Source organism: Mesoplodon densirostris, chromosome 3 (genome assembly GCF_025265405.1).
Source record: "Mesoplodon densirostris isolate mMesDen1 chromosome 3, mMesDen1 primary haplotype, whole genome shotgun sequence".
Taxonomy (NCBI): Eukaryota; Metazoa; Chordata; class Mammalia; order Artiodactyla; family Ziphiidae; genus Mesoplodon; species Mesoplodon densirostris.
This window is the reverse complement of record NC_082663.1, coordinates 127,400,579-127,427,762: the sequence shown is the minus strand read 5'-3', so window position 1 is coordinate 127,427,762 and position 27,184 is coordinate 127,400,579. Positions and strand designations below refer to the sequence as shown.

The following is a 27,184-nucleotide window of genomic DNA, read 5'->3' as shown; positions in this document are numbered from 1 at the left end:
GTCATTATTTTATTAATTTTTGTTTTCAAAAGAGTCAAAATAATTTGTAAACTTTCTTTTATTTGGATTATTTTTTAACAATGTTTGATAGTGAATGAGGAAATCTAAATAAACATCCAGAAATATTTTTTGCTTGTTTTCCTTCATAAATAATACATTTTGGAAATAATTCAAATGAAGGGTATGTATGTCTTAAGCTCAATTGTAATTTTGTTCTGTTTCTTTCGATAGTACTAATGGGTTCTTTAAGATGATCACTTTGAAATTATTAGACTGTTTTAATCGATATAATTTACTCTTCAAATCCTCCTTTGGGGTTTCTAGAGCAACAGAATTGTTCTAGGTTTAGCAAAACATGTAAACCGTTTGCCAGTTTTAAATATATAGAACAAAAAGCATTGTTCTGTCAGCATTGTCCAGGAACGTGTTGTGCAAACTAACAGGGAGTGAGTTTCTAGCCAGTAGAAGTACTCAGTGTGGTGAGGCAGGCCACCTGGGGGGCTTCCTGGCAAGAGAATTTAAGCAATGGATGTGTGGATGGGATATTCTATGATTCTCTGGCACAGCTTATGCTGTGTAAAAAAGAACATAATAGATCTGAAAATTCTATACATCAACAGAATACTATTCTTTAGAGCAAGTGTATGACACATTAAATCCCCTGAAACACCTTTCAAATGAAGTTTATAAAACTTAAATATAGGGGGAAAAAAAGCCATTTATATATTTAAATTTGGAGCAAAAATGTTAATTTTTGAAATAGGTTTTGCCTACAGGTAACTTTTGATGTAAAATTACTCCTGGTGGCTGTTTCTTATAAGAAAAATATTTTTATATTTTTAATAATACATATTAACTGTTGTGAGCTATTCTTGATTATACGCATTTGGCTTTTTCAATTAAGTGTGGTAGACTCTAAATACAAAAACCTGGTCTCTGTCTATCTCCTATGAAATATATAAAGGAAATGAACCTCTGAATTATGCAACTGCTCAAAGCCCCGTTCTTTGTCTGTAAACGGGATAATCGCGTGAACTTTGCGCATTTGTAGTGAGGAATAATGAAAACAATCATACATTTTTATTTTTTATTTTTTATTTTTTATTTTTTAAGTTTATTTGTTTTTTATCTATTTTCATTTTTGGCTGTGTTTGGTCTTCGTTGCTGCGCACGGGCTTTCTCTAGTTTTGGCGAGCGGGGACTACTCTTGGTTGCGGTGCACGGGCTTCTCATTGAGGTGGCTTCTCTTTGTTGTGGAGCACAGGCTCTAGGAGCTCAGGCTTCAGTAGTTGTGGCTTGCGGGCTCAGTAGTTGTGGCACGCGGACTCTAGAGCTCAGGCTTAGTAGTTGTGGCAGCCGGACTTAGTTACTCCGTGCCATGTGGGATCTTCCCGGACCAGGGCTCGAACCCGTGTCCCCTGCATTGGTAGGCGGATTCTTAAGCACTGTGCCACCAGGGAAGCCCAATCATACATTTTTAGTGCTTAGTATAGTGTATTGCAAATAGTTTGGGATAAACATTAGGGATTATGTTTAGTTGTGACTTAAATTATACATCCAAGTGACATAAAATCTTCATCAGTATCTCTTACTACCCTAGGGTTTCCATTCTGAATTTCTAATTGATTGTTGAACACCTCTACCTGAATATTCTGCAGTACCTTCAACCCACCGGATATCCAAAATTAAACTCATCTTCTTCCTCTGACCTGCTTCTAGCATTTATTTATTCTGCTTCCACATGTTGTGTCTCTACAGTTTTTTAGGTATTAGGATGGATATTGGAGTTATGTAAGACATGATGCTGGCCAAGGAGAGCCACGGACTCTAGCAGAGACAAGAATTACAGAATTTCTTGAAAAATATAGTGTAACATTGAGTCCAAAGGGTTGAGGTACATTGAGAACAACAAACTCTGCACCCGGTTTTATAGAAGACTGTGACTGAGAAGTAATAACATTACCATGTAACCAATTTTCCAAACCATAAACATCATCAACATCATAAGTATTTCTCATCATCCTTATCAGAGGGTGTGCCAACTCTTTTTCAGTTCTGTTACTAAAATTTGTCTGCAGTCGCCCAGGCCCCACTTTCTCTTCCTGATCACTAATCTTGTGCAGATGCATATTATAACTTCCACATGTCTCCTAACTTTTCTCCTTTCCTCTCTCCCCTGTCTCCACCCATCCTCCATCCTTCATAGTTCATCAGAGAGCTGCCCCCTCCTCTACTTCTTTTATTTCTTAGCATCTGTTCACCTCGTAGCTAAGCAGAGGCTGTGTGGTGCAGTGGTTAAAAGTAGGGACTCTGCTGCTAGAATTTCTGAGTTCAAATCTTATCTTTGTAGCCTTGGGCAAGTTATTTCACCCTTCTTTGACTGACTTTTTCCATCTGCAAAGTGTGGTAGAAGTACCTACTTCATATAGTTTTATGAATATTAAATGAGTTTATACACAAAGTGCTTAACTTAGACTAGTAGGTGGCATGAGGCATGAGGAAAGGACTATATGTATTTGCTCTAATTATTCTTACTACTTCTGGCATTCTTGCCTGGAGAGTGATTTTTCTGAAGCACAGGTCTGCTTAGAAACTGCCTGCTTATGGTGCTATATTAGTGCCTGCAAGATGGAGGCTGAATGGCTTAACATCACACACATTGGTATTCACTACCCCAGGTACCTTCACAGCTCTAGGAGAATTCTTCAGTCCCACGACCCAACCTCCAGCCTCTACCCTCCACTAAATACTGTTTGCTTTAGGTCCAGTGAAATTCTCACTGCATCCAAATCTGGGTCATGTACTTTTATGCCTATGTCATATACCTCACTGCCTCTCACTGCTTGCTTAGAAAAAAATCCTGTTAACTTCTCAAGACCAGCTCCCCCATTTATCCCACAAACACTCTTCAGTCACCCTTTTTACAGCCTGCATGCTCCTTAGGAAAGCAAAATGGTAATAGCTGACATTTATGAAACTCCTGGTTAATTGCCAGCAACCCTTTGAGAACCCTGAAGGTGGTTTACTTTTTAACTGTTGTAATTTTCTGAGGTAGATACTATCAATATTTTCCTCAGAAAGGGAGACCCAAACAGAAAGTTAAGTAAAATTTCTAAGACCATACAGCCAGTAATGGATGAACCTATTACTTGAACCAAAGTCTGTGCCTTCAAAGTACGTATTCTTAACTTCTATGCTAATGTATTATTCTCTTTTACTTATAAGGCTTAACCTCAAAGAGAATTAAGGGTGTCACTTAGTTGCAAGTTTTTATTACCACATATAGGAATTCTCTAAAATATATTAATAATTTTCACTCTGAATGAAAAGTTTAAATCATGTTCTTCGTCCCCTGATGAGAAAGGAAACATGACATTTTATAATAATACTAGCTAAACATCCTAGAATTCTTACTGTGTATGAAGGGCTATGTTTAGCCCTTTGCAAAAGTTATAACATTTAAGCATACAGCAATTCAAACGGGTAGGTATTATAACAATCCTTACAGTATAAATGAGGAGACTGAGGTCCAGAAAATTTAAGTGATTTGTTCTAATCACAAAGTGACAAAGCTGGGAACCAACAGAATTCTGACTCTGAAGCCAGTACACTTGACTGTATGCTATATTGACTCCCTTTAATAATGGTTTGAATCTGAAATTCTTTTAATAGAAGCAGCTTTGACACTTAAATGGGTAAATACTCAGCTTCATAACAAAATTATGTAGCATATCAGATTTATCTCTGATTCTAGATAAATTATCCTAAATTACATCTTTTACATAGTAAAAGATGTATGGAAGACCTTTTGATTTTGAGATAGAAAAATTCATACCAACTCTGAGATTATATAAAAGTAGTAATTCTATACCACATGTTGTGAAGTGACCACTTTCTATAATGAAAATCAATTGTTTTGGAAAAATCTGAATTTTACTTGAGTTCTTTGTCCCTGCCAGCTGACATGGGGTTCTCTTCAAGGCTTTGGATCAGAATAATACTCAGGTTCCACTCACTCAGCAAAGGTGGGAATACTCTTTTGGATTGAGAATGGAGTACAGGTAAAAGGACCCTGAACTGGGAAGGTGATCATCATTGTGAGTGGTTAGTCTAATAAGTGATGCCAGGCCATATTCAGTATTCAATAAATATGGAATGGACAAAATAAGTGATATATTTTTAAATTCTTAAAATCTTTTATCAGTCAGTATTCAATAAATATGGAATGGACAAATAAGTCATATATTTTTAAATTCTTAAAATCTTTTATCAGTCATAGACGACAATTGAGTCAATGTTGATTTCTACTAAATAAAGTAAGAATAGTCTATTGACTCAGGTCATGAATGGGCTGGTTTGTGCTGTTTTTCTTTTCTTTCTTTTCTTTTGAAAAGAGATTTTTTTTTTTTTTTTTTTTTTGCGGTACGCAGGCCTCTCACTGCTGTGCCCTTTCCCGTTGCGGAGCACAGGCTCCGGACGCACAGCCTCAGCGGCCATGGCTCACGGGCCCAGCTGTTCCGCGGCATGTGAGATCCTCCCGGACCAGGGCTCGAACCCGTGTCCCCTGCATCAGCAGGCGGACTCTCAACCACTGCGCCACCAGGGAAGCCCGGAAAGAGATTTTTTTGCATCAAATCAGAAGCCAGATGATTTTCACTTCTCAGAGATCTCCCAGGAAGCTTTTTTATATAGTAAGGAAGTTGGTTTAGATGAATTTTATGGCCCACTCCAAAACTGAGATTATATGATTCAGTGATTTCATGATGGAGAAAGAGAAATGCTTTAGAACAAAAACAAAACAGACTTGCTCATTTTTGAGATGGAAGAATCTCAGAATTTCCTGGACACAGGGTCTTAGTTGAGATTCTAAAGATAAATGAATGTTCTAGTACCAAGTGGGGCTGTTGCTCCCATGATGCTGTAAGTGGCCAAGGGCAGTAAGGTGGAATCAACAGAGGTGATCTGCTATTATCAGCCTAGCCCATTTGATGTTTGCATTATATCCTGGCCAGATGTGTCATCTCTATTAAGAAATAGCTAATTCCCAGAACAGGACCCTAGAACAGGTTTAAAAGACTTAATGAATCATGGGAAAGAGTTCCTTGTAAATGATGATTACATAATATGACCTAAATTAATTCTACCCTACATTTGGATGGCGCATAAACAATTCCTAGTGCTTTCACATATGTTATTTGATTCACATGTAAGACTGAGTTGGGTATTACTATCCTCTCCAGTTTATAGAAGAGGAAAGTGGGTCTTAAATAAGTTAATAACTTGCCTAAGATATTAGAACTAGTAAATGTCTGAAGTAAGTCTTAGAGACAGGTTCCTGGGTTCATTACTCATTTTCTGCAACAGTGCCATTTTTGTTCATTGATAAAGTGATCAGTATGGCTATCAGCAGCAGCTGTCTCGGCCCTTTACTCAAAGTCCTCATCAACTGGAAGCTTGCAGATCTGTCCCAGACTAGACACAAAGCAGAGGAATCCATTCATTGATCTTTGTTGACAAGGCTTAAGCAGTGATGCGTGCTCTACAGTAGAAAACGGCTTTCTTGAGAGCCCCACATTTTGTGGTGCAAATGGAGCCTAGTGAGTGAACTAGCTGAATGTCTATTGTGAATATACTTACTCTTTTTTGGAAGTTGTTTATTCACATTTCTAAAGGAGAATATCACTGGCATCCTCAAGCACCAATATAAGGGTCCATGTGGATATCTTAAGAATCCCATGGTACAGAAGCTGGGCTGTCCCTCATGTTTTGACCATGATTGCTTTGTCTCCAAATAGGGCTAACCCTAAGAAGTCAAGTACAGTTTGATGTATCAAGAGCTAGTCACGCTCAGCGTCAAGGGGTATACTTAGCTAGTGATACCGTCAACTGCACTGACGTTGTCCAAAGGAAGGGCAGCATTTGCACTTCTCACTATGCCAAACATTAGGAAGTAACTTATCTCGAATCAATATTTCAACAAAACATTCTTCATTTATGGTGTTTGCTAAATGCGACAAGGAAATTCCTGGCAATGGAAAATGACAGTTTCAAAGAGTCATTCCATGACTCTGTGACAAGACCACTGGCAGCTACTCTTGCCTTTTGAGTTCAGGGGCTAGAAGACATTCTCTATAACACTAATGGACATAGTGCCTTCGGCCTGGAAAGGCTGTGCAACAGAGATCTCAAGTTTATCTCCCCGGAAATGAATAAAGACAGCCAGAATCTGTTCGGATGAGCTGCTGAGGGGATAGGGATTATGATGTTGTCTACAGAACATAGTGCAGCAGTGTTTGAGAGCTTGAGCTGTAGGGTCAAACAGAGCTCTCGTTGATTGTAGCCCTACCATTTCCTATTCATGTTGGACAGCGTACCTGTCATCAGTAAACCTTATTTTTCTTAAGTGAAAAAAAAAAGCATATTCATTCATTAACTGATTGCCCTTTTTTTTTTGAGCTCCTATCATGCTTCAGAACTAAATTAGGTGCTAGACTTAGCGTGGTAAATATTATAAACACTTTCATTTATATTTCTATAAATTTATTATTAGGGTTTTGTGAATTAAATGAGGTCACTATGTAAAGCACTTAGCATAGAGCCTATTTCACGGTTTTCTTCAAGTCATATTAGTAAACTCAGGAGGTACAAAAGAACTGTCTTTAAAATACTGAAAGGTTTCCCAATTAGACTTTTTATTTGTGGCTCCAAGGGCTATATTTAGGACAAGTAAGAGGGTAAATAATATGGGGTAAATCTAAGCTTGATAAAAATAAGTTTTGATACTAAGAGTTGCCCATTGTCTCAGGAAGGAGTGAGCTCCTTCCACTCAAGGGGACCCGGAAGAAACTGCATGAATACCTGTTAGGAATCCTGTAATGGCAATTCCTGCATTGAGTATGAGGATTGTATTTTTATATTTTACATATTTTTTAACAATAACATTATACTTATTGAGTGCTTATTCTGTACCATATCATGAATATTCTAAGCACTTATCATTCATGAATTCATTTAATCCCTACAAAAATTGTATGAAATGGGTACAAACAGAATGCCAACATAACTAATGAGGAAGGAAGTTGAGCCAGAGAAACTAAAAACTTGCCCAAGTTCAAGTAACTATCCAGTGATGGAGCTGGGGAATCTCTGCAACTTTCTCCCAGTGCTCCTTTTGGTCAATCTCTGACATAAGGCCTCATTTTGTATCCAGTTGGTAACAGTAACAATACATGATACTTCGGAAGGAGAAATTCAGTCCCCATCCCTTAGGCTCCTCAGGCATTCCACTAGCATTCCTTAAGGATTTGCTTCAATATCATTCCATTAGTATTTAGCTTACCTGAAGATTCAGCAAGCTGATGTGTGCCTACCAGTGATTTCCTATTAGCCAGGTACCCTAAGCCTGTTTGATCAGGTTTTTAAATAGGACATAAGCCTCTGCTTCATGGGCTAGTGGAAAAATACCGAACCCTCATTATGATTATGTTAATCTCCTGGGGGATTTTTCATCTCATACCTTGTTTCTGAGTCTAAGTGAAAAAAAAACATTGCTTAGATGGATACTAGAAGTATGAAAGATGGTTCTTGCCTCCTGAAATGGCACTAGTGAAAGATATTTCAGGCTATAACTGAAGTCCTTTTTGTGGCAAGGAAATGACTTACTCTTTCCCACATGCATCTGTACTTTTATCGAAGTACAGAATTGCCTTCTCCATTGAAGTAATCCAAGTGCACTTTTCATAAGCTGCAAGATACTCAGTCCTGACTTGTATATTTCAGTAGCATGGCATAAAGTTTAGGAAAACTCTTTAGAACTGGTGTTCTCAGTGGGAAGCTTCCCCACTATCCCAGTGATTCATTAACACTGGTATATTCCCATTAATTTGTCTTCAACCCATTCATCTGTAGCCCCTTCTCTTTGGGAGAAGCAACAAGCAGCTAGCTTAAAGACTACGTTCTGGAGCCTATATTCCCTAAAGAGATTTTTTCCCTAAGAAAAAGGACATATATAAACTTGTTGCCAAACATACAGAGGTATGTTTTACAACTGACATCTTAGACTTCAAGATATACATTGCCATATGCATCATGGAATAACTCCATCTCTGGCCTCCAGTGTTGTATGGCTTCAAGTCTGCTCTAGCTAGAGATCATCATGAAGAAGAGATTGGGAAATGTATGCCCCTGCTCCATGGAGATGAGATTTCTTTCCAAGAGGAATATGCATTTTGATTAAGTATCTATTATTATTTCATTGTTCCCCCCAAACTAGGCGCTACTATGGTGTTTTAGACTTTTAACTGAGACTTATTTCTTGGCCCCTTAACTTCTGCTACCCACTTGCTGACCACAACTTCACCTACTCTCCTGCACATGTGCCCCTGGTATACCTATGAAGAAAATGAAGCCACACATAGTCTTCTGCTGAGTCCTTGATCAGAATTCTTGACTCCTGCCTTTTCCTTACTACCTATATTCTTAGAAAAAGAAAAAAAATGTTTGTAACCCAATGTATAAAGAAATGAAAGAGCACTGGGGAGGGCAGTGGGAGGGACAAATTAAGAGGTTGGGATTAAAATACACACTACTATATATAAAATAGATAACCAACAAGGACCTACTGTATAGCACAGGGAACTCTACTCAATATTTTGTAATAACCTAGAAGGGAAAAGAATCTGAAAAAGAACATATATATCTGAATCACTGTGCTGTATACCCGAAACTAACACAGCGTTTTAAATCAACTATACTTCAATTTAAATAAATAAATAAATACATGAAAGAGAAATGTATCTGCATTGAAGAGGGAATAGAAGATTCTGACTTGCTGGGCCTGCTTTTTCCTTATTGTGCTGTTTGGGCAACCCCAGAGGCTTCCAAGAGTTCCTTAGAATGCTGTTTGAGCTAAGGTTAAATAAAATGCAGAACTGTGGTTGTCTCTTGGAAGAGGAGGAGAGTCTGGGGGTAATTTTCTGGGGAGGTGGAAATATTCCATACCGTGAAAGGGTTGTGTTTTACCAAGGCATGTCCAGTTGTCAAAATAGTGCAGCTAAGATTTGTGATTTCAATTTATGTAAATTTTAACTAAAAGAAAAAAATAGTAAAATTAAAAGTGGTATGGGAAAAAAAAAGAATGCTGTTTGAGGACCACTGGTCTTCATGAGTGGTTCTTAAATGCTAGTACCTGGTTCAGATGAGACTTTTGGCCATTCTAAGGCAACATGAGAAAAAATAAGAACCATTTAGTAATAAAAATAGTGCAAAATTACAACTGTTATTGTATTTCATATTATGAAACAATTATGAAAGTGGATTATAATTTTTACCAATGTCTTTATAGAACAGAATTGGCAACCCTACATTAGTTTTCCTATTTTTTTCCCAGTTAAATTTTTTTAAGGTTACTGTTTATACTGGTCATTTTAGGAAGATGGGGGGGGAAAAAAGAAACAAGAAAAATCAAAAATATTCTTACGGTATAACATTAAACAAATGGAACACAAAATTGTATTTATGATACTACTGCCCATATAGGAAACTCTATCTATATACAGATAAGTGATAAAATGATAGGCTTCCTAAAGATAGTGGGTGATTTTTTTTGTCTTGGATTTATATTGTACTTTTTACTTTAATTTGCGATAGATAATTATGAAAAAAGAAATTTAACTGGTCTGTGATACCCAGAAGTCTCTGAATCACTGGATCAATATTTGAGGTCCTTTTTTTGACCAACATTTTCTGTCACAAGATGCCCTTGAGTCTTTGCTTTGCTTCTCGTGGGAATTTTCACAGAGAAAGCAGAAATATTCAGGCCATTGAGTAACATAATGCACTACTGCAGCCTGCATCACTTTCTCTATAAAGTGGGCCTCTGTCTTGGGTTAGTTTCCTAGTCTACTTAGGACTGTTTTTGGAGAGGAGTCAGTCTCTGTCCTTGAGAAAAAAAGTGTCAAAGAGGCATGTAGATATTGGAGAAGAAGGAATGCATTAAAGGTAAACATGTTGATCCTTTTCACTTAGCAAATCTCAAATTCAGAGCCAGTTTATACCTGAGAGCATCTACTTTTTTTTCTCTTTTTCCTCCTTGTCTTTTCTCTCTTTTGTCATATATCATACATGCAAGTGTATGTAATACACAGATACAGTTTAAAGAATAATAATATTAACAACCACAACACAAATGCTCATATATCTATCACACAGTATAAGAAATAGCACAAGCTGTATTTTTGAACTCTTTTATATCTTATATGAAATCCTATAAAATAAGTCTTTTATATGCCTCTTTCCTAATTTCCATTCTTTTTTTTTACTTGCTTTGAAATTTAGAAACAAAGTTTATTTAAGATCTGAAATACAATTCCTAAAATATCAACTTCTCAGGAAAACCGTGGCTATACAGTAATGCATTGCCTCTATCATGTGCATTAGACTCAAATACAAAAACCATGAAAAAAACCCACCATCCTTCAACAATTTGAGCAGAGATAGAATGCCTAAGAAACAACAAAGACTTACTTCAAGCACCATGAAAAAAGAGCACAGATGCATGGGTTTTCAGGTATATACATTAAGTTGAGCCTTTGGTACTAGGAATCAGGGCATCTTTTCATGTAGCATTAACACATATTAGAAAATTGTGTAGTGTCAAAGGGATAGAACCACCAGCATTCAAGCAGTGTTGTCAACTAGGCAATAAAATGTTCTAGTGAATGTTTCTTCTTTGTCGTAATTACTGCATACACTAGTAGCAACTTTGAAATGAGAACAGGAGTTTTCACTCCTTTTATTTTCTGTTTAGAACAAAACAGAAAACAAACTGAAACATAAACCCTGTTATACATGAACAGTCTTAAAGGGCACCAATTACATAAGAAAAAGACTAAGAACAAAAAGAGTGTTTACAGATACCAGACTTAACAGTGAGTGGACAGTAAACACTCAGAGGGCTTTGCGGTGGTACTCAGCAGAAACCACTTTATATTCACTGGCAGTAAACAGAGACGCAGCATTCTTTGCCACCAGATATTTTAGGAAATCATGAAGATAGCCCAACAATAATGCAAGGCTCTTCTCATCAAGGGGTGGGTATGCCAACACTGCTCCAGTTCTTACAAATAATCTCAATAGTTGTGGTGCCCCATAAACCTGGGACATCGGCACAACAGGGTGAGCCAAGAGGATTTCAGCATCCTGGGGCCTCTCAAATCTGTGGAGTAGCTGAGTGCCCAGCATCACATTGAAATACTCTTTTGTCCCTGCCACAACTTCATTAACTGCATACTCCTTATTATCAACATTTCCCTGTGATTTCTTACAATTTGCGTACTCTTCCAGAATGACATCTACATTTTTCTCAGCAGGGCGTTGAAACAGCTGCTTCTGCCTGGTAACTAAGTCCCAGTCCTCAACAAGCCGTGGTTTTAATTCTTCTGGAATCCTCGCTTTAACTTCCATTCTATTCTTAAATGGCTCCTTACTTTGAACAGTGGGGTCTGCCCGGGCCGTTTTCTTATGAGGTGGCTGAGGTGCTTCACTGATGCTGCCACCACCTCTGTCCCCAGGGGTCCTCTGTCCTTTCTTGTCTTCCTCACGGACCCTGAAGGGGGTTCTCTGCAGAGCGCTCCCCGCCATCTACCTGGGAGTGCTGATTCCAGATTTCTGCTGGGGACCAGCTGTCTTTTTTTCCTGAGGAGGCCCCCTTCATCTTACTTCTCTGCATGTTGCTTCTAGTTGGTTTTTTGAAGTTGTCTTCTTCTGCAGTTTGTTGTCCACGAGTTTGAGAACCCTACTTTCTGGAACTCACTCAACACTGTGTTTATTCCAACCAGTAATCCTCTTCCTTCTTTCCCTTCCAAGAACTCCTAACGTTTTCCCAGATGGAAACTTACAGATCTTCTGGGACGGTCTGGAGAGATGAGGTGAGAAACACAGCCCAAGACTCTGTAGTCATCAGGGATGTGATGCAATCAGGATCAGATCTTCTGATCCCCACTATACAGCTTACTTAGCTTTTCTGATGGTAGCCATTTTGTCCTGATCTCCAAGCAGAGTGCTCTTCAGGCAAGTACACACTCAGTTAATTTTCCAGAAAGTTCTTTGGGTGAGGATTATACCTTTTGAGTTTGCCACGAGATGCCCCTAATTCCCATTCTTTACTGCTACTCCTGCTGCCAGCTCCCACCTAATTCAACCAGTCTTCCCCTCCTCCAGCAAAGACAGTTATGCAGCCACAGACTCTAGAAACGTTTCTCTGTCTGTGGAGGAATTTAGTTCTCCTGTTCTCTGCCCTTTACTAATATTGGTTTCTTTTGTTATTTTCCGGCAGAGTTTAGTGTGGGACCCCTAACGCCATTAGGATGTTGAGTATGTGGCCTTGATTATATTCACCCGAAGTTTGTTCTAACATTTTCTTTCATGACAGGTTAAAAATGACATATATGATGTTTGTCAGGCACTGCGTACTATTTTTCAGGTAGTGGAGAAACAAATAGACAAATATCCATTTTAGACACAAGGATGAACAGGACCCAAACCCCTGCTCTTGGGGCTCAAAACCAAAAGATATGGTTTTCTTCTTTTTCTTTTTTTTTTTTAACCAAATATGAGGACCAGTTTTAAAAAGGTTTTTTTAAAGTCTCTGATGGAAGACTGTGTGTTTTTATTTCACTGCAATCAGAGCTACTTGGCTGACTTCTGTGGCTGTAACAGTGACGCTCTGCTCTAACAGGAGGTTCGTAATGCTGACTCTTAGGATGTGGTCAGGCAGGGGTGATACGGTGGGGCTGGGGAGAAGACAGTGAGGGGCCAGAACCTGAAATAGAACCGCCCATTGTGCTTAGGGGACAAATTTAGGACAACCACATGTTTCTGTTGTTATTATTTTTTAAATCATTCATTTATTTATTTATGCTAATCATGTCCCAGGCACAGTATTGTGTACTGTATGTACATTGGTTTAGACCAGTCTGTAAGGAACTGCTGTTGCCCCCATTTTGAAATGCAAGAACTGAAACTCAGAGGTTAAATCACTAACTCAAGCTTACTCAGAAGTAGCAAATCTAGATTTGACTCCAAAGTTCTCTATCTCCAATGCCCTGCATCTTTTTCATTTATCTGTATTTTCTTAAAAACTGAGATATAATGGGCATATAATATTAGCTTCATATGTACAACATAATGATTTGATATTTGTATATGCGATTTTGCAAAATGATCACCCTCTTAACCATTGTATCAAATAATTTCAGTCTGACAGGGAGGACATGTTCATATCTAAAGGGTGTGGCAGCAAGCAGATGGTAGTTCAGGCAATCTGTGGGCCTCAGAGATAAACAGGAGATAACTGGAGCCCAGACAGGCAGTCTAAATAGAGACAGGGGGACCAGGGAGGTGAGTACCACAGCAGAAGTCTGCCACTATTTTGGGGTGTCTGCCACTGGGCTTCATTTCTAGGAGAGGTAAAGCAGAGAGGAGGAGAGAAGCAAGGAGCACAACCTGGAATTGTAAAGAGCCAGAGGGTCTGGATGCTGGGCCAGTTACAGAAGTGGGGCCTCAGGCTGGGGTCTCCCGCATGAGGAATGTGATTCAGGAACTGGGAGCAGGGAGATTGAAACCCCAAAGCCAAATTGTTGCTGGATGAATCACGGAGGACTTGGCTGGGCCTGACCTTAGCTGTTTTAACCTCAGAGCCTATTTTGAGTGTTAAATGCCTCACGTCCCAGGAAACAAGTGCCTAGGAGTCTGGCAACTGGTAATGATCCAGTAGTTTCCAGAGCTTTCCATAAGCAACATTCAGAACTCTAGTTCTTTTCTAGGGTTTTTTTTTTTTTTTTTTACATCTTTATTGGAGTATAATGGCTTTACAATGTTGTGTTAATTTCTGCTGTACAACAAAGTGAGTCAGCTGTACGTACACATATATCCCCATGTGCCCTCCCTCTTAAGCCTCCCTCCCAACCTCCCTATCCCACCCCTCTATGTCGTCACAAAGCACGGAGCTGATCTCCTTGTGCTGTGCAGCAGCTTCCCACTAGCTATCTATTTTACATTTGGTAGTGTGTATATGTCCATGCTATTCTCTCACTTAGTCCCAGCTTCCCCTTCCCCCTGCATGTCCTCAAGTCCATTCTCTATGTCTGCATCCATATTCCTGCCCTGCCACTAGGTTCATGAATACCATTTTTTTAGATTCCATATATATGCGTTAGCATACGGCATTTGTTTTGCTCTTTCTGACTTGCTTCACTCTATATGATAGACTCTAGGTCCATCCACTTCATTATAAATAACTCAATTTCGCTCCTTTATATGGCTGAGTAATATTCCATTGTATATATGTGCCACATCTTCTTTATCCATTCATCTGTCGATGGACATTTAGGTTGCTTCCATGTCCTGGGTATTGTAAATAGTGCTGCAGTGAACATTGTGGTACATGACTCTTTTTGAATTATGGTTTTCTCAGGGTATATGTGCAGTAGTGGGGTTGCTGGTTTATATGGTAGTTCTATTTTTAGTTTTTTAATGAACCCCCATGCTGTTCTCCATAGTGGCTGTATCAATTTACATTCCCACCAACAGTGCAAGAGGGTTCCCTTTTATCCACACCCTCTCCAGCATATATTGTTCATAGATTTTTTGATAATGGCCTTTCTGACTGGTGTGAGGTGATACCTCATTGTGGTTTTGATTTGCAGTTCTCTAATGATTAGTGATGTTAAGCATCTTTTCATGTGTTTGTCGGCAATCTTCTTTGGAGAAATGTCTGTTTAGGTCTTCCACCGATTTTTGTATTGGGTTGTTTGTTTCTTCGATTTTGAGCTGCATGAGCTGCTTGTATATTTTGGAGATTAATCCTTTGTCAGTTGCTTTGTTTGAAAATATTTTCGCCCATTCTTTGGGTTGTCTTTTTGTCTTGTTTATAGTCTCCTTTGCTGTGCAAAAGCTTTTAAGTTTCATTAGGTCCTAGTTGTTTATTTTATTTCTCTAGGAAAAATAAAATATTTTCATTTCCATTTCTCTAGGAAGTGGGTCAGAAAGGATCTGGCTGTGATTTATGTCATAGAATGTTCTGCTTATGTTTTCCTCTAGGAGTTTTATAGTGTCTGGCCTTACATTTAGGCCATTTTTTTGTATGGTGTTAGGAAGTGTTCTAATTTCATTCTTTTACATGTAGCTGTCCAGTTTTCCCAGCACCACTTATTGAAGATGCTGTTTTTAATCCATTGTATATTTTTGCCTCCTTTGTCAAAGATAAGGTGACCATATGTGCATGGATTTATCTCTGGGCTTTCTGTCCTGTTCCATTGACCTATATTTCTGTTTTTGTGCCAGTACCATTCTGTGTTGACTACTGTAGCTTTATAGTATAGTCTGCAGTCAGGGAGCCTGATTCCTCCAGCTCCGTTTTTCTTTCTCAAGATTGCTTTGGCTATTTGGGGTCTTTTGTGTTTCCATACAAATTGTAAAATTTCTTGCTCTAGTTCTGTGGAAAATGCCATTGATAATTTGATAGGGATTGCATTGATTCTGTAGATTGCTTTGGGTAGCATAGTCATTTTCACATATTGATTCTTCCAATCCAAGAACATGGTATATCTCTCCATCTGTTTGTATCTTCTTTGGTTTCTTTCATCAGTGTCTTATAGTTTTCTGCATACAGGTCTTTTGTCTTCCTAGGTAGGTTTATTCCTAGGTATTTTATTCTTTTTGTTGCAATGGTAAATGGGAGTGTTTCCTTAATTTCTCTTTCTGATTTTTCATTGTTGGTGTATAGGAATGCAAGAGATTTCTGTGCATTAAATTTGTATCCTGCTACTTTACTAAATTCACTGATTAGCCCTAGTAGTCTTCTGGTGGCATCTTTAGGATTCTCTATGTATAGTATCATATCATCTGCAGACAGTGACAGTTTTATGACTGCTTTCGCAATTTGGATTCCTTTTATTTATTTTTCTTCTCTGATTGCCATGGCTAAAACTTCCAAAACTATGTTGAATAATAGTGGTGAGAGTGGGCACCCTTGTCTTGTTCCTGATCTTAGAGGAAATGCTTTCAGTTTTTCACCATTGAGAATGATGTTGGCTGTGGGTTTGTCATATATGGCTTTTATTATGTTGAGGTTGGTTCCCTCTATGTCCACTTTCTGGAGAGTTTTTATCATAAACAGGTGTTGAATTTTGTCAGAAGCTTTTTCTGCATCTATGGAAATGATCATATGGTTTTCATCCTTCAATTTATTAATATGGTGCATCACTTTGATTGATTTGTGTACATTGAAGAATCCTTGCATTCTTGGGATAAACCCCACTTGATCATGGTGTATGATTCTTTTAATGTGCTGTTGGATGCTGTTTGCTAGTATTTTGTTGAGGATTTTTGCATCTGTGTTCATCAGTGATATAGGCCTGTAATTTTTGTGTGTGTGTGACAGCTTTGTGTGGTTTTGGTATCAGGGTGATGGTGGCCTCGTAGAATGAGTTTGAGAGTGTTCCTCCCTCTGCTATATTTTGGAAGCGTTTGAGAAGGATAGGTGTTAGCTCTTCTCTAAGTGTTTGATAGAATTCGCCTGTGAAGCCATGTGGTCCTGGGCTTTTGTTTGTTGGAAGATTTTTAATCACAGTTTCAATTTCAGTGCTTGTCATTGGTCTATTCATACTTTCTATTTCTTCCCAGTTCATTCTTGGAAGGTTGTACTTTTCTAAGAATTTGTCCATTTCTTCCAGGTTGTCCATTTTATGGCATACATTTGCTTGTAGTAGTCTCTCATGATCCTTTGTATTTCTGCAGTGTCAGTTACTTCTTTTTCATTTCTAATTCTGTTGACTTGAGTCTTCTCCCTTTTTATCTTGATGAGTCTAGCTAATGGTTTATCAATTTTGTTTATCTTCTCAAAGACTAGCTTTTAGGTTTATTGATCTTTGCTATTGTTCCCTTCATTTCTTTTTCATTTATTTCTAATCTGATCTTTATTATTTCTTTCCTTCTGCTAACTTTGGGGGGTTTTTGTTCTTCTTTTTCTAATTGCTTTAGGTGTAAGTTTAAGGGTTTTTTTTGAGATGTTTATTGTTTCTTGAGGTAGGATTGTATTGCTATAAACTTCTCTATTAGAACTGCTTTTACTGCATCCCATATGTGTTGGGTCATCTTGTTTTCATTGTCATTTGTTTCTAAGTATTTTTTGATTTCCTTTTTGATCTCTTCAGTGATCTCTTGGTTGTTTACTAGCGTATTGTTTAGCCTCCTTGTGTCTGTATTTTTTACAGTTTTTTCCCTGTAATTGATATCTAGTCTCGTAGCGTTGTGGTTGGAAAAGATGCTTGATACAATTTCAATTTTCTTAAATTTACGAGGCTTGATTTGTGACCCAAGATATCTATCCTGGAGAATGTTCCCTGTGCACTTGAGAAGAAAGTGTATTCTGTTTTTTTTGGATGGAGTGTCCTATAAATTTCAATTAAGTCCATCTGGTCTAATGTGTCATTTAAAGCTATGTTTCCTTATTTATTTTCTGTTTGGATGATCTTCCATTGGTGAAAGTGGGGTGTTAAAGTCCCTTACTATTATTATGTTACTGTCGATTTCTCCTTTTATGGCTGTTAGTATTTGCCTTATGTATTGAGGCGCTCCTATGTTGGGTGCATAGATATTTACAATTGTTATATCTTCTTCTTGGATTGATCCTTTGGTCATTATGTCTTGTCCTTCCTTGTCTCTTGTTATAGTCTTTATTTTAAAGTGTATTTTGTCTGATATGAATATTGTTTCTCCACCTTTCTTTTGATTTCCATTTGCATGGAATATCTTTTTCCATCCCCTCACTTTCAGTCTGTATGTGTCCCTAGGTCTGAAGTGGGTCTCTTGTAGACAGCATATATACGGGTCTTGTTTTTGGATCCATTCAGCCAGTCTGTGTGTTGGTTGGAACATTTAATCCATTTATATTTAAGGTAATCCTTGATATGTATGTTCCTATTACCATTTTCTTAATTGTTTTAGGTTTGTTTTTGTAGGTCTTTTCCTTCTCTTGTGTTTCCTGCCTAGAGAAGTTCCTTTAGCATTTGCTGTAAAGCTGGTTTGGTGGTGCTGAATTCTCTTAACTTTTGCTTCTCTGTAAAGCTTTTGATTTCTTCATCGAATCTGAATGAGATCCCTGCTGGGTATAGTAATCTAGGTTGTAGGTTTTTCCCTTTCATCGCTTTAAATATATCTTGCCACTCCCTTCTGGCTTGCAGAGCTTCTGCTGAAAGATCAGCTGTTAACTTTATGGGGATTCCCTTGTATATTATTTGTTGCTTTTCCCTTGCTGCTTTTAATATTTTTTCTTTGTGTTTAATTTTTGTTTGTTTCATATGTGTCTCAGCATGTTTCTTTTGGGGTTTATCCTCTGTGGGACTCTCTGCACTTCCTGGACTTCATTGACTATTTCCTTTCACACGTTGGGGAAGTTTTTGACTATAATCTATTCAAAATTTTTTTCAGACCCTTTCTTTGTTTCTCCTTCTGGGATGCCTATAATTAGAATGTTGGTGTGCTTAATGTTGTCCCAGAGGTCTCTGAGACTGTCCTCCATTCTTTTCATTCTTTTTTCTTTATTCTGCTCTGCAGCAGTTATTTCCACCATTCTGTCTTCCTTCTCACTTATCTGTTCTTCTGCCTCAGTTATTCTGCTATTGATTCCTTCTAGAGTATTTTTAATTTCAGTTATTGTGTTGTTCATTATTGTTTGTTTGCTGTTTAGTTCTTCTAGGTCCTTGTTAAACATTTCTTGTTTTTTCTCTGTTCTGTTTCCAAGACTTTGGATCATCTTTACTATCATTACTCTGAATTGTTTTTCAGGTAGTTTGCCCATTTCCTCTTCATTTATTTGATCTTGTGGGTTTTTATCTTTCTCCTCTGCCTGCAAGATATTTCTCTGTCTTCTCATTTTGTTTAATTTACAGTATTTGAGGTCTCCTTTCCCTCGGCTGCAGGGTCGTAGTTCCTTTTGCTTCTGTTCTCTGCCCCTGGTGGTGAGGTTGGTCCAGTGGCTTGCGTAGGCTTCCTGATGGGAGGGACTGGTGCCTGTGTTCTGGTGGTAGAGCTGAGTCTTCCCTCTGATGAGCAGGGCCATGTCAGGTGGTGTGTTTGGGTTGTCTGCGAGCTTAGTATGACTTTAGGTAGTCTGTATGCTGATGGGTGGGTTTGTGTTCCTGTCTTGTTTGTTGTTTGGTGTGAGGCAACCAGCACTGGGAGCTGCTGGCAGTTGGGTGGTGCCTGGTCTTGGATTTAGTTAGAGGCCTCCATAAGAGCTCTCAGTGATTAATCTTCCCTGGGGCCAGGAATTCTGTAGTGGTCCAGTGTCCTGGACTCAGTGCTTCCACCCCAGAGCCTCAGGTTTGACTTCCAGTCAAGTACCCAAGACCCCACATGTCACTCATTCTGGCAATAAAGGGGATTTAAAAAAAAAAAAAAAAAAAGACTAACAAAAGCCCAGACAAATGGTAAGGCACTCTTAAAAATCTTAATTTTCTATGGACTCAGAGTTTCTTTTCTTAAGAAATTCTGAAAAGTTTTCATGATGTGTTCATATGGGTGTTTTGTTGAGGTGTGTTTTATAGCTCTGGCTTCCATTCCAGTCAGTGTTTCAGCTTAGCTTTTGTTCTCTGAGAGAGACAGGAATTACCTTTTCCAGAAGGACCAGTTTATTTGATGTAGTAATACATGCTTTGCTTAAATATGAGGAAGAACTAACTAGAAATGAAACAGAGTGAGATTTCTTAGAATTTGAGTAGGGAACAGGTTTTGGCAATGTATCAATGTTTAATTTTTTACTTTATTTTATTTGGGTATCTTTAAGATTTGATGGCAGTTTTCTTTTCATGTTACAAATGACAAGGGTTGACTAACGAGGTGGTGTTGCAAGAGATGACTGTAGAGGACAGGGATGTATGGGTAGTTCCAGGCCGTGGGTGTTCAGGGTAACCACCATCTCTGTCACTCTTTGGCAGCCTCTACAAAAACAGTCATTGCTCTCTATTATTTGTGTATCTGTGGATTTTATTTATAGGAACTTGAAGAAACCATTCAGAGCTTAGGTTGGTGCGGAATGCAAACAGATGCTATACATTTCAGTTGAATCAGGAGTTGACATCTGACTTCAGGGTTATCTGGGATAAGAATGCATGGTTTGCTTCCTTACTTGTTGATAGAAGTCAAATTCAATTAATTTTAGTTTAGTTCACTTAATTTGTAAAGCATTAATTGAACACGTGCAGCATGCCAGCTGTGAGCTCACAATATAGCAAAAGAGACAGATATTTTTAAAGCTAGTGAGAGTGTAATATGATACATGCTAATCTAAGAGGACCGAATACATAGGAGGAGATTTTTAGAAAAGATAACACTGGGGCTGAATCTTTTTAATGAGTGGAAATTGGTGTTGGAAAAGTGGGAAAAATAAGTGTAGGAAGAGGGACCAGCATGTGCAAAACTGCAGAGTGCATGCAAGGTTCTGAGAGTGGTAAGCAGTCCATATCAAAATGTGGAATGGGGAGGGATGAGGTTGCAGAGTGAGGTGAGCAGTACCAACAGAGGTGTAGGTGGTGTCACTCACTAAAGCAGTTTTTGCAGGCAGGTGACACGATGAGATCAGTGTTTTAGAAATATCACTTTGGAGGCAGTTGGAAAATGGATTGTGAGGGGTGGCTCATAGAAGAGGCTTGGGAGGAAGAGTGGTTGAAAAATATGAACTGGCCAACAATTGCCGGTGTTTCTTATGTTCCGATCTTTTACTGTCATCTCTGCTTGGAATGATGCTTCTCACTTCTTAACGCCATGGGTACTGCCCCCCACTCTATCCCCATCACCACCCCTGCACCAGAGATCTTTATCTTTCCCTAATTAGCCAGTCTCAACCATACACACACGCACACACACACATATACATATATATATATTTGGTATCTTTTTAATATTATTATTCCTATGTAATCTTAAAGCTTCATGAAGGAAGAATGACCTTTTATATTTGTTTTCTCATTGATGCATTTCTAGCATTTAACAAAGTGATGCATTTCTAGTATCTAACAAAGTGTGGATATTTAATCAATATTTGGTGAAAAGATAAATGACATCTAAGTCAATATTTTCAATTTCTTTTAAGGGTTTCTTTGAGGAGTGCTTTTTAAAAAAACAAAAGAGAAAACAGAAGGAAATAATCACAACAAACACCAGGCTACTTGAATTCTTTGGAAATTAGCACAAGTCATTGTGGTGGACAGTCTTGGTACCTAAAGTTCTAATGGGTCTGTGAGATCAGAACACAGCTCGAATGGGCTTGACTCTAATTTCTTTCTCCCTCTTTGCAGAGATCACATAGTTAGATTTTTGTATGTTAAATGCTTATATAATGTGCCTCTGTTATAATCCAGTTGAGATGTTGCTTAATTTTGATTCAGTGTTACTAAACATATTTGTATAATATAACTTATATACAAAATGCTGTACTAAGCATGGCAAAGAATTTTTCCTCAGAACATAAGCTCTAGGAGGGCAAGACCAAATCTATTCTATTCACTATTGTATGCTACGAAGTCTAACCCAGACACAAAGTAGGCATTAATAGGTATGTGTTAATTGAATAGATGCACAAATAGATTAAAAAGTTTTGCAAGGCATACTCTCTGTTCTTTGGAACAAATAATATGATCTTTGGAACATACAATAATATGGTTTGGAGAATATATAATGTACTAGTGGGATAAGTTAAGTTTCAGGTCCTAGACCTGAGATCAAACCTCAAGGAAAGAAAAACATGGGAGACATCAACTAATTCATGGGAACTTACACAGCCTTCCTGGCCACATTTCCTAGACACGTTTTACAGACATGTTCTCTGGGAAAAAATAGAGAGCAGTCTCAATCCAGGGTAGCTTTCAACGTCTTAAACACAACGGACATATAGCAAAACTGTATTTCCTGATTGTTGTGCTTTAAGTCTCCCTCTTTATCTGTTCATGCTTCAGGAATACACCAGAACTAAGTTATGCACAGGGGATGTTTTCCTGGCCTGGGCAAGAAAAGTCATCAGCTTTAGGTCCTTTGATTTTTCTGGTTCCCACTACTGGTCTTACTGGGCCCCTTTTCCCCAGGATGTGGTCCTAAGGTTGTCTGTTAGACATTACCCCAAAATTAAACAAATCTAGAAGATGAAACTCCTAAATGAAGAGTCAGACGTATATTTATTTTACTTTATTCTACAAGAAAATCAAGACATAATAGTGACAAGATTAGGCAATATGGCATAGATTATATGGGAGAAGAAATGTGTCCCTTGTGAGCTGTAATCACAAGATAGATTTCAACATTCTCCAAAATGTACAAATTTAAGTTTGCTGTTAGTTTTCCTGTGGAGAGAAAATAGCAATAAATGAGAAATGCTGAGGCCATAGGCATTTCATTAGCATCCAAACCTCACTAGTGAACCCATCAAAATGTAGCCAAGTCTCTCCATTTATTGATGTTTTTAAAAGGAGTGACTGCAGTTTAGGGATATTTTAGCAAGTGGTGCTGATTACGTAAGGATGAGGCTCATAATACCTCCCTGAAAGCATATTTTAGTGGATTTATTTATGTTTATGTCCCTGAAAGCATATTTTAATGAATTTTTTATTTAAAGAAGACACACATAAGCCTTTTTTCATGAGAGTTCATAATTCTATTCATAATAAAAAAGAATCAAAACAATATGCCATATATATTAGATGCTTGTTCTCAGTCACGTTTATTTTGAAAATACTTAAAAGGAGCTATACGTTTCTATACACTCTAGTATATTATTCATCATTTTGTGGTTTTTTTTTTTTTTTTGCGGTATGCGGGCCTCTCACTGTTGTGGCCTCCCCCGTTGCGGAGCACAGGCTCTGGACGCGCAGGCTCCGGACGCGCAGGCTCAGCGGCCATGGCTCACGGGCCCAGCCGCTCCGCGGCATATGGGATCCTCCCAGACCGGGGCACGAACCCGTATCCCCTGCATCGGCAGGCGGACTCTCAACCACTTGCGCCACCAGGGAGGCCCAGTTTTGTGGTTTTTGAACTGATACTGATATATCTTTTGGATGATTGCTTTGTAACCTTTAAACTACTTTTGGCTATTTGATTTTCTAATTTAATTTTATTGTACCTCCAACATATATTTTGTTGAGAAACCATACTCAGAAATGGAACAAGTTCTTTAGGTTTTCAGATAGTGTTTCCTTTTGTACCAATCATTAAGGAGTTCTAATATATCCAAACTTAGTTGTTGAAGCTGAACAATAAACATGGCTCATTCTAGCAGGTGTGGATTGGCATGCCTGGGAGGAGGGATGTTCCTTGTCCCTGAAAATAAACCAAGCGTAGACTGTGAGCCAAACTGGTGAATTTTTGTGGAAGGAGTTTAAGCAATAGGTTAGTAGGTGGAAGTTGAACTGGATGACCCTTAAGTTTCCTTCCAACTTAGAGATTCCAGGATTCTCTGATTCACTCTTACTGTCACAATATGTAGTGATACAGTAATACCAGGGACTCCCAAATCCTGTAAATTGCGACAGTTCTATTCATCAGAGTCAATGTGAGGTGATTCACATATTCCTTATACCATAAACAACTTCTTCTACTTGAAGTACCTTTGTCTTAACACATAATTATTAACCCTTAAATATAGAAAAGAAAACTATTTCAATACTTTCTTAACTTCATAACAAAAGTAGCAATCATGGCTGTAAGTTTTGCCATCAGATCCATGAATTGGTGCATATACAGCATAACAAACTCTCTCTTTTACTGGTGGTAACCTTTTATAATTACTACAGTCAATCTGGAAATACATGTAAAAAATCTTGAGTTCCTTAAACAAAATTTTTATTCTCAGGATTTAGGATTTTCCAAGCAAGTTCAGAAAGCTCTCAGTGCATTTGCTTCTTATTCCAATTGTCTGTCCTCATCTAACCCCTTTGAGATACATTAAATAAAAAGATTTTTTATATCACATATAAAATCATGAGTGATAAACTTCTTTATGGTAACTGGTAACTGAATCATAATTTATTTTAAAATAAAATCTTTTCCACCATACTGGTTGATGCATCAGTTCTCAACACACATGGCATTTTCACAGGTGCAGCCATTCCCATGGGATCCGTTTTCTACATGTCCTGCTACTTCTCTATCTGACTTAAAAAGTTCTATCTGAATGTAAGTATGAGATATATTATGATGTTAACTACTATAGTTATAAGAATTACTACATCTTAGCAATATTTACCGTTAATTATTGGTAACAAGGTACTTGATACGCGCTTCACCAGCACATAGACAGACAAATATGTTTTAACATTGTAGTTGAGAACCACTGTTCTCAATTCCTGGAGCAAAGCTAAGGTGATAAGCTGCCTGCATGAACAAGTAGGCAATTACCAAGAAAGAATTTTCTAGGTTTTTCATCTCTGAGCAAATTGAAGAGTGTGGACATTAAAGTCAGACACATCGGAATTCAAATCCTGACTATACGACCCTGGGACAATTATTTTTCCTCTCTAAGCCTTGCTTTCTTTACCTGCAAAATGAAGGTGATAACTGTATTGTAAGGTTAAAAGTAAAACATAGGTAACTGAGAAGATATGTGTGAAATGCTTAGCAGTACATGGCGTGGAAAATAATGAATAAATGATAGCTATTAATTTTATTCCTTGGCTTTACTTCCAAGTCTACAGTAACTCCAGTTCCATACAGAAGAGACTACATTTCCAGCTCCTTCTGTCCCAGAGTTTCAGACATAATATTTTTCTTTTTTTAAAATTAATTAATTAATTTATTTTTAAAATTTTTTTTATGCGGTACGCGGGCCTCTCACTGTTGTGGCCTCTCCCGTTGCGGAGCACAGGCTCCAGACGCGCAGGCTCAGCGGCCATGGATCATGGGCCCAGCCGCTCCACTGCATGTGGGACCCTCCCAGACCGGGGCACGAACCCGCGTCCCCTGCATCAGCAGGCGGACTCTCAACCACTGCGCCACCAGGGAAGCCCTTAAATTTATTTTTTATTGAAGTATAGTTGATTTAAAGTGTTGTGTTAGTTTCTGGTATACAGCAAACTGATTCAGTTACATAGATATTAAATATAGTTCCATGTGTATACAGTAGGACCTTGTTGTTTATTTATTCTATATATAATAGTTTGCATCTGCTGATCCCAAACTCCCAATCCATTCTTTCCCCCATCCTCCTTGGCAACCACAAGTCTGTTCTCTATGCCTGTGAGTCTGTTTCTGTTTCATAAATAAGTTCATTTGCAGACATGACATTTTTCTAGTGGTTAAATATCTCTACTTGGATAATCTGAAATATGCTCAAACTTAAAGTTGAATTCATCTTCTGCTTCAGATATGTTACATTAATTAATTCATCCATTCTTTGAGTTACTATACTCCATGAACCTCCTAAGGTTTAGGGCTGAGCTGAGAGCTGCCAATACAAAGATTACTAAGCATGACATAATGGCAGGGGACTTCAGAGGCTAGTGGAGCCTAGTGGAAAATGGAATTGCAGTGCCTCACGTTGGGCATATACCAGCATGACTTCACTTCTCCTTGCCTGCTCAAACCCCAGTGCCAGGATTTATGTCATACGCACAATCTGACCAGGCAACTACTAAGGCTTAATATTCATCAGCACCTTTCATTCTCTCACAGCTAATAAATCACGAAGGAAAGCTTGAACTCAGTCCTGACTCCAAATTTTATATTCTTAATCTCTTATTTTCTTTAACAGAGAAAACAAAAGACTCAAAGAAATGGAAGGAACTGCCTGGGCCTTCAGGGTCACGCAACTAAAAAGCAGTAAAGCTTGTCTAGAACCCCAATTGCCTGATGGCTAGCTTAAGTTTCTACTACCACACCTAGATTTTCTCAACAATAATAATTATTTAATATGAGTAATGAATAAAAGGTTAAATTAAAGTCTTTATTGTTTAAGATAGAGAACAAAGATGTGTGTGACCCATTTGAACATTTTAAGAGTCATGACTTGTACTTACTGAGCTTTACTATGTGTCAGGTACTGTGCTAAGCCCTTTTCAAACATTATGGCTTTAAGTTTCACAGTATTGTAAAATATGAGGCAAATGTTGTTTGCCATGGCCACACGATCAAAGAGCTAAAATTTAAGCCCAGGACCTTTTCACTCTGATGCTAGTGTCTAACCACTTTGTTCTACCACTTGCATTTAAGAAAGGCCCATCCACAGTGTTTTAAATAAAGCAATTTTTGAAACTTAAAACATAAATCTTCAAACATGTAGAAATTTAATTAATACACAGTGGCAAATACTTTTTTTACTGATACTGGCTTTAAAATTACACAGAAGTAGTACTTTTATGTCGAGATGGGTGTACAGATCTTTTGATGGTGTTTGGTACATTCTACATCTGAAAGAAAGATAAAGACAGAAGAAAGTCAAACTCTGGAAGAACCTAATCTTATTAGAAAAAATAATCTTTGATTTCTTTCAGCCCTCAGCCTATCATAAAGATATAAGATTCACTTCAGGGCTGTGTGTATGAGCATAAAGATTGAAGCTCTTCACACAGAAATTTTTAGTTTCTTTTTTGGAGTGGGATTAGAGTGTAGCCCAAAGGATGAAACAGCTGCTATAATAATGATGAGTTTGTCCTGTTCTTTCCTACTTCATAGTCAGAACTTAGAAAATATTGAAAAGCACTAGTTTTATATGTTGGAAGTATCTCCTGTAATAAGCCTAGATGGCAGAAGTTGGACCAGCAGTTGAAAATTCTAGTGAGACAGACTTCAACTCAATAATGGAAGAAGAATAATAGTTCATGCTGCCAAATAATGGATTGAACTGTTTTATGATGACATGAGGTCCCAGTAAATACTGATGTTAAATCCAAGCATCGTTTGGATGAATACTTCCCCAGAAAGTTACATGAAATATTTGTAAGGGTAAGAATTTGGCTTTAGTTGACCATTTAGGTCCACTTGGCCCCTGAGATGATATAATTTAGTGACTTATTGGTGGACACCAAAAAAATGCATTTCAAAAATCTTCTCTTATTATATTTAATGTGTATATTCCAGAATTATGTGGCAGAAGATGACGTGAGCTGTCAGTATCAGGGCAGGGGCAGAGTTAGGAGGGAGA

General features: G+C 38.0%; 1 long non-coding RNA gene and 1 pseudogene across 1 annotated transcript in view; one reads left to right on the top strand and one right to left on the bottom strand.

Annotated features, from left to right (window-relative positions):
• The window catches only part of LOC132485512 (uncharacterized), a 70,556-nt gene extending 46,332 nt beyond the window's left edge, over nt 1–24,224 (top strand). Inside the window, exon 3 of the long non-coding RNA XR_009531415.1 lies at nt 24,146–24,224. This is a non-coding gene — a long non-coding RNA (uncharacterized LOC132485512). The remainder of the gene's footprint in view (nt 1–24,145) is intronic.
• Nucleotides 10,948–11,806, bottom strand: LOC132485511 (mortality factor 4-like protein 2; annotated as a pseudogene).
• Nucleotides 24,225–27,184: the final 2,960 nt, after the last annotated feature.